We start from the raw sequence: 10,399 nt of genomic DNA on the forward strand, positions 1-10,399 counted from the left end.
GTCAGGTACAAAACCAGGATCTATACCTTTTGGGGCTTGCATGTCAGTGGGATAATACAGAATAATTATAGGCCTGCAAGGTAGTTCAGTAGTAAGGATTGATAAATGCCAAACTCCTAGTAAAGAGAGCTTAAAAAAAATCTGCCAATCAACAAAGGAAACACTTTATATTAAATAATGGCAATCAACAAGAATTGCCTTAAAGGGTAAGGAAAGGTAAAAACTAAGTAAGAAAGGTCTATGTAAATACAGCCATAAGCACTCACAGAAAAGTCCTCTGTGAAAAGAAACACCACATGGTCTTTCTTCAGTTCTGTACACATCATCTTCTGTGTCAGACTTTCTTCTCTCAGCAAAATCCTTCAGGGCACACGGCCTGAGCCTGCAGTTTTCTCCCCTCTCTTCCGCCTACCTTCTCCCTCTCCCCTCAGCAGCGAGACGTACAGACAGCAGGAGTGACACAAGCAGGTAAGTGCTCCAGTATGGTAAAGCATTTTGCAGAATAAATAAAGCGGTGTAGCTTGCACTATTGCAACGAATTCATTGGCAACAAAAAAGATTTAGTAGCTTTCCTTCTCCTTTAGGGCAAGGGCACACGGCCTTACAAGAAATGTAGGGATATAAGAACTTACCGATCTGTGTGCCTGCACTTGGGTGGTTACTGTAGTTTTAGTGCAGGCACACGGTGCAGCGTAGGCAAGCAGATCCACTTCTCTCAGCCTTACAAAAAAACGTAGGGCTCAGAGTAGTGAATATACGCATTGTACACTAATGCTCTTTGTATCTCTTATGGGCCTGTGGCAGGCACAGCACATGCACAGATCCAAACTCTGGAAAAGCTGATGAGAACACAGAAGAATATTGCAGTCACCCACCCTATAATAAAATGGCAGATTCCTGTAATTTGGAGCTTTCTGGGTGTCGCATTTCCTGATATTAGATGCCATATCTGTATTATCACATTAATTAAGACACCAAGATAAGCTGCCCACTGGGCCAGGGCTAACACTGCAGTCAAAAGCAGGGGCAGCCACTAAACTGCAGCCCCTGCTTGTATCTGGTTCACACATGTGATATTTACTGTAACTTATTTTTGACTTATAATTTCCAAATTACATCTGTCCTCTCCTATGCAAGTTATACTTATAGGCCCAAATTTCTATTCTGCTATAATAAAACTTATTTTACAATACCAGCTTGCTAGCTGGATTTAGTTTTTTTATGTGGCATCTGACTTCCCAATGGTCTAGGCCACAGTTTTCCAAAGTTCACATTTTTCTATTTTCTTTTTTTTTTTTTGCACACTTTTCCTCCTTTTTCTTGTTTTTGCTACAGTGTGATGAGTGGATCAGGCACTTTGATCACTGGTTACACAGTGTAATTAATCCTATTTTGTTTTATGGATCATTGTATTGGATTTTTAATAACTGCATTTAAAATCCTGCATTGTTTTGTAAGGACAAGAGGCTACTAAACAGACTCAGGGTCCACTGGTAGAAAAATAAAGGCAGGTATAGACAACCAAAGTCGTCACTCACTCAAAACAAGTGATCAAACATGTTCAGGGTATAGTGCTGCACCTACTGTGACATGCAGGGCCAACCACAGGCCAGGGAGAAGGAGAGCAGGCCTTGCAACATGACCAGCAGAGGCCAAACGGCTGGGGAAAATGAGAAGTCGGATGATGAGATATCATTGCACTGCACCAGTTTGGCATGCACCTTATAATGCTTGTTTTTGCCTTTAAAACAACAATTGTGCCATTTGTAGATCAAGTATTGTTAACCCTAACCACAATGTGTGATCACATTCTATTGATCTGGCATAAATAATGAAAATGCAGAAATAAAATGTAATGAAATTAGTGGTGTATTCCTAGGAGGCACCACCGTGGCTAAGTGGGCTGCAGCAATTCCAGCTTGGGCACTATCTGCAAGGAGTTTGTATATTCTCCCTGAGTTTGCATTGGTTTTCTCCCACAATCTAAACACAAACACAGGTTAATTGGCTTTTGATAAAATTGGCCCTACTGTGCATAACTGAAAAGTGCTGCAGAAATAGGTCAGCGCAATATTAATACAAGGGAATGAGTACTGTATGATATAAAGTTAAAAAGAATATATTAAAAATTACCAAGGACAGCACAGGGGGGAGGTGTGCAAGCAATATGGGTAGAGATTTCAGATAAACTTAAGTTTGGTGTTTGATGTTACAAACTCCTTAGTTTAAGTGAGAAGACTGAAGCCAAGCTACAATTATAAATGGAAGAGGCTTTTGAACTAGGACAAATTATTATGGGTGACTTTAAAGGAGACCTTACCCCCCCCCCCCCATAGACAAAAGCTCCAATTCACTGCCGTTTAATGAACCCCCTCCCTGCACAGTACATTTTAGTGACGTGTCGCTGATCTAAAGCTAAAATCTAAATCTAAAGCTGATCTATACAAGCAGAATAGCACAGTGGAGCTAGAAGGTGCCATCTTGTAAATCGGGGTGGCCAAGACGTCAATGCCCCTTGGATTTCTGGAGGATCAATGAAGCCGGGGGATGCGGAAGTGAACCGTGAATGTGTACATACGCTGCCGCGGATACTTATGCTGTGTCTTGGGGGAGGAGTCATCGGTCGATTGCCGATCGAAAAAGTCTGGCCACCCCTGTTCTAAATCTTCATGACTTGCCGATGGGATGGCATACGTGATGCTTCAGTGTTTCGAAGCAATGTGTTTGCCATCCCACTGACAAATCACATTCTTTCTGATGGTAAGGAATTTCGGGGATATTAGTTGCTAAAGGTAGCAAAGATTTATAACGGGCGACAAATCTCCCCATGTGCCACCAGCCTTAGTTACAGGGCTGTGGAGTCGGTAGATAAATTCTCCGAAGTTTCTGATATTTCCAACTCCGACTCCTCTGTTTTTAATATGCTAATGTATTTTATACATCCAGGAAGGGGCAGGGGGGAAGGGGCACTTAAAACACAACTGAACTGATAATAAACTGATAGACAATTTTATCTATACTCCTACTCCTAATAATTTCCCTAGAATCCCATAGTCATGTTTAAAGTTTAAGCTAACATTACAGCTGAACTACAGCAGTTTTTCAAATGTTTTAAAGCTTCAGTCTTAAACTATTGACTATCCATTCCCTTCACATATACAAGTAATTCTAGTCCTGCAATTTTTTTTTACTCAATTAGTTATCAGTGAGAGTTAGGCTAGGTTCCCAGTGGGCATTGTGTTCCCTGTAACAGAGGAACACGACGCAGTGAAGCTGCCGCACCTTAACTGTGCGTTACGTCCCATTTAGTGAAGCATACAGTCAATGAAAAGCTTCATGGTCACTCAACATGTTCGTTTATGCACTGCGTGCATTGGGCTTTATTTTTATAGCAGAGAAGTAATTAATTATGACTGTTTGTGAATTGGGACATTTAAACTTGCTTTATTATTATTTTTTTTTTTATTCCCATTTAAATTTAGTAGGAGTCGGTTCATTTTTTACCGACTCCAGGTACCCAAAATTGCCTCCGACTCCACAGCCCTGCTTAGTTAAACCACAATGCAAAGAAAGATTTTCCAGTTGTTAAAAAGAACACCTGCCATTAACTTCATTATCTTGACAGCTTTTAGATGTAATTTTGCTTGTAGATTTGTCTCATATGTCCCAAAAAAATGTTTTTTGTGTAGTAATCATATTTTGCAAAAAAATTAGAAATCGTAGAAATGCTTTAGAGATTCCGAACTGTTATTTTTTGTCTGTTTACACAGCTGAAGAACCAGCTACTGATGGTTTCTTTTCTAATAAACAAAAGGAATTCTGGGAATGAATTCCAAAGAGCTCCAAGAAAATCTAATTTACATGGGTTTATCCTATAGGCTAAAGCTCACCCACTGGGTTTTTGAAGCAGAAGCCTGGATAATAGCTGATCAGATTCCCAAATACAGACCAGTTTTCTAATAGACCAAACTCTAATAATAGAAGTATTGATGGCTGGTTGACTATGTATAACAGATCTTGCCAGTCTAAATTGCTGTCTATAGGATGAGCAGAAAACTTGATATTGGGGTGGCAGTGGATATGATCTACTTAAATTTTGCCAAAGCATTTGATATAGTACAGGTATAGGACCCGCTATCCAGAATGCTCGGGACCAAGGGTATTCCGGATAAGGGATCTTTCCGTAATTTGGATCCCCATAGCTTAAGTCTACTAAAAAATTAAAATATTAATTAAACCCAATAGGATTGTTTTGCATCCAATAAGGATTATTTATATCTTAGTTGGGATCAATTACAAGTTACTGTTTTATTTCTACAGAGAAAAAGGAAATTCGTTTTAAAATTCTAAATTATTTGATTAAAATGGAGTCTATGGGAGACAGGCTTTCCGTAATTCGGAGCTTTCTGGATAACGGGTTTCCAGATAAGGGATCCCATACCTGTATAGTTACTGAATAAATTAATGAAAATTGGTCTATTATATTTATCTAGAGAACTGGCTGAAGGATCGAGTACAAACAGCAGAGGTTAATGAAGAACAATGATTTTGGGGTTGACATTAAAAGTACCAACTCTATTTTTGCTGATGATACTAAAGTTCAAAAGTTTCATGTAGGAAGTTGCCACTTTGCAGAAAGATTGGAAGAAAAGTGGCAAATGAGGTTCATTAAATGCGATAATGCGACCTTGGTAGAAATAACTGAGAAATATGGGGATTTTTGTTAAAATTCGGCCTTTCACTCTACTGCAAATATGCAAGCAGCTCAAAGAAAAAGGACTGCTTGCTTGCAAGTACCCTGAGCCTTTTAGTAGCCCTCCCCTGTGATAGTACCTTCCCTTCTCCTTTAAACAGGTAAAATGAATGGAAAGACTAAACTTTAAAGGAAAGACTATTAAAGGAAAAGTAACACTAAAAAGTAAAAAAAATCTATTCTACCCTGCCCCAATAATTGTCCTATCCTGCAAACCATTTATTATTTTGAATGCTTTATTAGAAAATACCTGCCAAAACGTGGCTTCCGGTCATTTAAAATAGGGCGATGCAGGGAAGAATCGACTATGCGGCGATCGATTCATCCTAGCCTTCCTTCTGTAGTCAGGCTAGGCGCGATCAATCGATTGCCGCATAGTGGATTCTTCCCTGCATCGCCATATCGCCCTATTTCAAATGACCGGAAGCCAAGTTTTAGCAGGTATTTTCTAATAAAGCATTAAAAGTAATAAATGGTGTGCAGGATAGGGCAGTTATTGGGGGAAGGTAGAATAGACTTTTCCTTTAAGGTTAAGAAAAGGGACTTGCAAGGGGAGTTACATACAGAAGAAGCACTTTATAAATAAAAATATACATACATACATACAAGTACATAAGAGGTCATTATTGACAGAAAGCACAGATCTTTTTTCACACAGAAAATATAAAGAAACAAAAGGCCACCCCTTTAAACTGAAGGATTGTAACTTTCATTTCAAGCAGTGAAAATATTCACTGTGGAGGCAGTGAAATTATGGAATGCCCTGTTGTGTGATGATGTGATGGAAGATTCTATGAATACCTTTAAGAGTGGCTTGGATGATTTATTTGCCGAATATAAGAACATGGAGATGAGATGCCATAAACTGAAGACATTTTATAAAAACAGCAAACTTCATCAAACCTTTGTAGTTTGAAAATTTTAAATACATAGACATTTACCTAATTTTAGATTTTTCAGAATGTTTACTTCATAAAAATATATGGTTTCCTTTGGTTATCACACTGAGGCAGTGACAGCACACAGGAATAATCAAAGATAAAAAAATGTGAAGATTTCAGATTTATTTAGTTCAACAGTATGTATACAAACACTTACAACCCTAAATTGGCGCCAATGTTGTTACTAGGCAACCAGGACCCACACAAAATGAGAGGAAAAAGCAAAATAGAAAATAAACAAATAAATGTAAGCATCAAAGAAGATTCTCAAAATAAATCATACGTATATCACAGATTATCATATGGGCATAGTACTTCTTCTTCCGGAGCCCCAAGTTCTATACTAAGAAGTAAGCAAGCCATATACCTCTTAGGTCATATTATATAGAGAGCAGTACCCAGTCAAGACAGTCCTCACCCCCCCCCCCCCCCATGCATCAGCAGTCAATATGATATGATTAGTCTGCGCACTTTCACTTACCCCTAGAAGTTGGACACATAGGACCAAGGACAATACCACATACTGCTACTGGTCCCGACAATTACAGGCACTTACAAGCGTCCAATCCGATTATACTTGGTCAGATGCAAGCCCTAGTGGTGCTTTCGAGCCGGCCATCTATACAGTAGAGGCATCAATGTTTATATCAGACCATAAGAAGGTGGCAAGGGGTATCTCAGGCATGCCTGCTGCCCCCCTGAAATGTCACAACTATGGTATAAAGGGAAAAAGGCCCTAACACCAGAGGGATGTGTCATCATACGAGCACGTGTAGAGATTCTGCTTGCCACTTTATGTAAATTAACTGAAAAAGTGCCTGAGCAAAATGCATAGCAAAAACGTAATTACCTTAAAATTGTTTTAAAGTAAAATCCACATAAAGTTTAAATCTGCCTCAGCATTCCACCATACTGAGGAGAGAGAGGAAGCTAAGTGATGCAGGCTACTTCTGTTGAGCGGTGACGCGAGTGGGGAGATCTGTGCACAATTACTAATGAAGTATGATATTCAGCAGACTTGTGTCACCATTTTGGCCGAGATTGCTCATTTCTATTTGACTAGTGTAACACAGATATAGCGACTGGGAACCCCCTGTGCATGTCGCTGGTGTCACCGATTGTTCAATAATTACCTAAAGTAAAATGTGGCTTTATAAGGAGAGACTTGCAATTACCCTGCTAGCAATTATACCCAACTAAATAAAGACACTCTCTGGTTATGGAAATCCAATTAGAAACCCACCATATCTAATGTAGCAAAGAACGGAGTCTGCTAATTTAAGAACTTTTTCTGCTCCTGGAGTGATAAGTGTTTGTAGTCCTTGAAAAAGGAAACCAGCCTCTTTTTTACTTATAAATAAGAGTTATTTATTGAGAACATTTTTAAACTTTGTTTTTTGGTTTTTAATTGTGAATTCCTGTTCTATTGGACTAATTACAGTACATATGAATTGAAGATAGATATCATATGAAACTACATGGCATACCTCCCATCTGTCGCTATTTTTGCAGGACAGTCCCAATTTTGCCAGTTCAGCCTGCAGTCCCTTTACTGAAAAGTCTCTTGCCATTTCCCTTTGATCTCCTGAACTGAACGATAAAAAGTTTTAATTAAAGAAGTAGGCTTTTGGCAGAGAGCCCAGAAAACTCAACAGGCAACACCTTTACTTAGATACAATTGTAACGAATAAGATAAAACAGGTCTCTTGGGGGAACTGAGACTTGCATCTCAATGGGCAATTTTAGCTTCATTAGCTAACTGTATCAACACAAAACAAGACCACAAAAATGTATTCAAAGTTTACATAACCTTCCAAATTTTGTAAAATGAGGGTGGTATTTAGGGGGTGTGGTCACAAATGGGCATGGCCAAAAAAAATTCAACATGCATCACTTCAGCTTTCCAACAGTGACTCCTATTGTTGCCAGTGGAAAGGCATTTCGAAGCAGTTAGTCATCCGTGGTAGCAGAGCCCTAACTCTCAACTAACTCACTTTGTGGGCCATCAACCAATCATCCAAGGTGTACTTTCAGGAACAGTATCTATGGAAGAGATTGTTGCCCAAGGATATATTTATGTAAATATGTATATTTATTCTTATATACACATGTACATGAATATTCTTTTTTATAAAGGTTCTTTAATAAAAGATAGTTCAATCAAAAATATACATTTATTAACAAAAGCTATTGACACATAACTACAGAAATAACAAACATACAAAACAACACTAAATCTAAATACAGTATATAACTGCTATTTAGAAAGATAATTATAAAGGTGAATGTTACATAGAATCCCACTACCTCCCTTATACTCATCCTTCCATTGAGTCAGGCATCTGTGTCCTCACTCCAGGAACACACTACTAAAACTTAACCCATGCTATTAACCTAGAGATCGATCATAGTTGATGTGGCAAGTTCTGATTGGTCAGTGACCATTAAGTTAACTTTTGGGAGTTGGCCATAGATTCCGGAGGCAGGTTGGACAATGGAAGTTGGAAAAATGCAGTTGGAGACAAAGGGGATTGAATTTTCAACCACACTTGGTCAAAGGGGAGGAGACCTAGCAACTGTGTGCTAGATAGGATGTATTTGAAGCTTGCATCTGTTGTAACCAATATGTAAATTACTCCACATCCTTAAATACACAAGTTACAATGTATATATAAAATACACGCATATTCTATTTAATATAGATATGATACAAGCAAGTCTCCCTTGTTTGTCAGTCAGGCAAGTGTGAACATTTTGATTGGCTTGGCTTAAAAGGACAACAAAAAGGTTAAAATGAAATAAATCTCTTTGAAAAGACTTATGTGCTGTGAGTGCTTACAAACTATCAATTCCAGTGTCTTGTCCCCGCAGCAGCCTTGAATAGCAAAAGTAGAAATGTTGTGTCTTTGTGCATGCTTGCAGCACTTCTTGGCACACTTCCTGCTATATTTGCATGTGAAGTATCCCAGGGGGAGGGATTCTTGGTGCATGTACACAATGGAACAGTGAGGGAACTAAAAGGAACAGTAACACCAAAAAATGTATATATTTTAAAGAAATTAAACTATAATGTACTGCTGCCCTGCACTGGTAAAAGTTTTGTGTTTGCTTCAGAAACATTACTAGAGTTTATATAAACCCTGGTGTGTAGCCATGGGGGCAGCCATTCAAAAGAAGAAAAGGCACAGGTTATATAGCAGCTAACAGATAAACCCTGTAGAATACAATAGTGTCTTATCTGTTATCTGCTATGTAACCTGTGCCTTTTCTCCTTTTTTCCAGCTTCAATGGCTGCCCCCACGGCTACACAGCAGCTTATTTATATAAACTATAGTAGTGTTCCTGAAGCAAACACACCAGTTGTACCAGTGCAGGGCCACAGTAAGTTATATTTCAATAACTTTAAAACACTTTCATTTTTTGGTGTTACTGTTCCTTTAAAAGTACAGTAACACCAAAAAATGAAAGTGTATGAAAGTAATTAGAATATCATGTACTGCTACCCTGCACTGGTACAACTGGGGTGTTTTCGCCAGAAACTTATATAAATAAAGTTGCTCTGTAGCAATGGGGGCAGCCATTCAAAAGAGAAAAGGCACAGGCACATAGCAGATAAAACACTATTGTATTCTAGAGAGTTTAACTGTTATCTGCTATGTAACCTGTGCCTTTTATCCATTTTTCCAGCTTGAATGGCTGCCCCCATGGCCACACACCAGCTTATTTATATAAACTATATTAGCGTTACTGTAGCAAATACACAACTTTTACCAGTGCAAGGCAACAGTACATTATATTTTAAAAAACTTTCATTTTTGGTGTTACTGTTCCTTTAAGCAGGCATACCATAATCAAGATGGTGGCAGTGTTATGGGAAAATAGGCAGCAAACTGAAGATCGCAATAACTTCTTCAATTTACGAATTGGTGATCTCACAACAGCGATCACACATTACCATAGTAGGACTATTCAGTGGTATAGTGGGTTAGATTTCCCTTTTGTTCTCCTTTAAAGGAACAGTAACACCAAAAAATGAAAGTGTATAAAACTAACTAAAATATAATGTGCTGCTGCCCTGCACTGGTAAAAGTTGTGTTTACTTCAGAAAGTCTACTATAATTTATATAAATAAGCTGCTATGTAGCCATGGGGGCAGCCATTCAAAGGAGAAAAGGCACAGGCACATAGCAGATAACAGATAAGTTCTGTAGAATACAATAGTGTTTTATCTGTTATCTGCTATGTAGCCTGTGCCTTTTCTCCTTTTTCCCAGCTTGAATGGCTGCCCCCGGGGCTACACAGCAGCTTATTATATAAATTATAGTAGTGTTACTGTAGCAAACACACCAGTTTTACCAGTGCAGGGCAACAGTGCATTATATTTTTATTACTTTAAAGCTCTTTCATTTTTTGGTGTTACTGTTCCTTTAAACAAAAGATATCTGTTCATGCACACTCAAACCGATGAAAGCTTTAGAGAAAAAGCATTATGTTTCTGACTGGAATCTTAACATATGACCAATCTGTCTAGCTATTGATTTATATTTAGAAATATAATCAATGTTCACAAATTATTCTTCTATATATCAAATGACAGACAATATATTGGTATGTATGGCTACCTTAAGACAGCTGAAAAACAAACATCTATGGCCACCCTTTAGAATACTCACAACAAAGGTATACTGATCAGCCAGAAACACAA

The sequence above is a fragment of the Xenopus tropicalis genome, chromosome 3 (genome assembly GCF_000004195.4).
Source record: "Xenopus tropicalis strain Nigerian chromosome 3, UCB_Xtro_10.0, whole genome shotgun sequence".
Lineage (NCBI taxonomy): Eukaryota > Metazoa > Chordata > Amphibia > Anura > Pipidae > Xenopus > Xenopus tropicalis.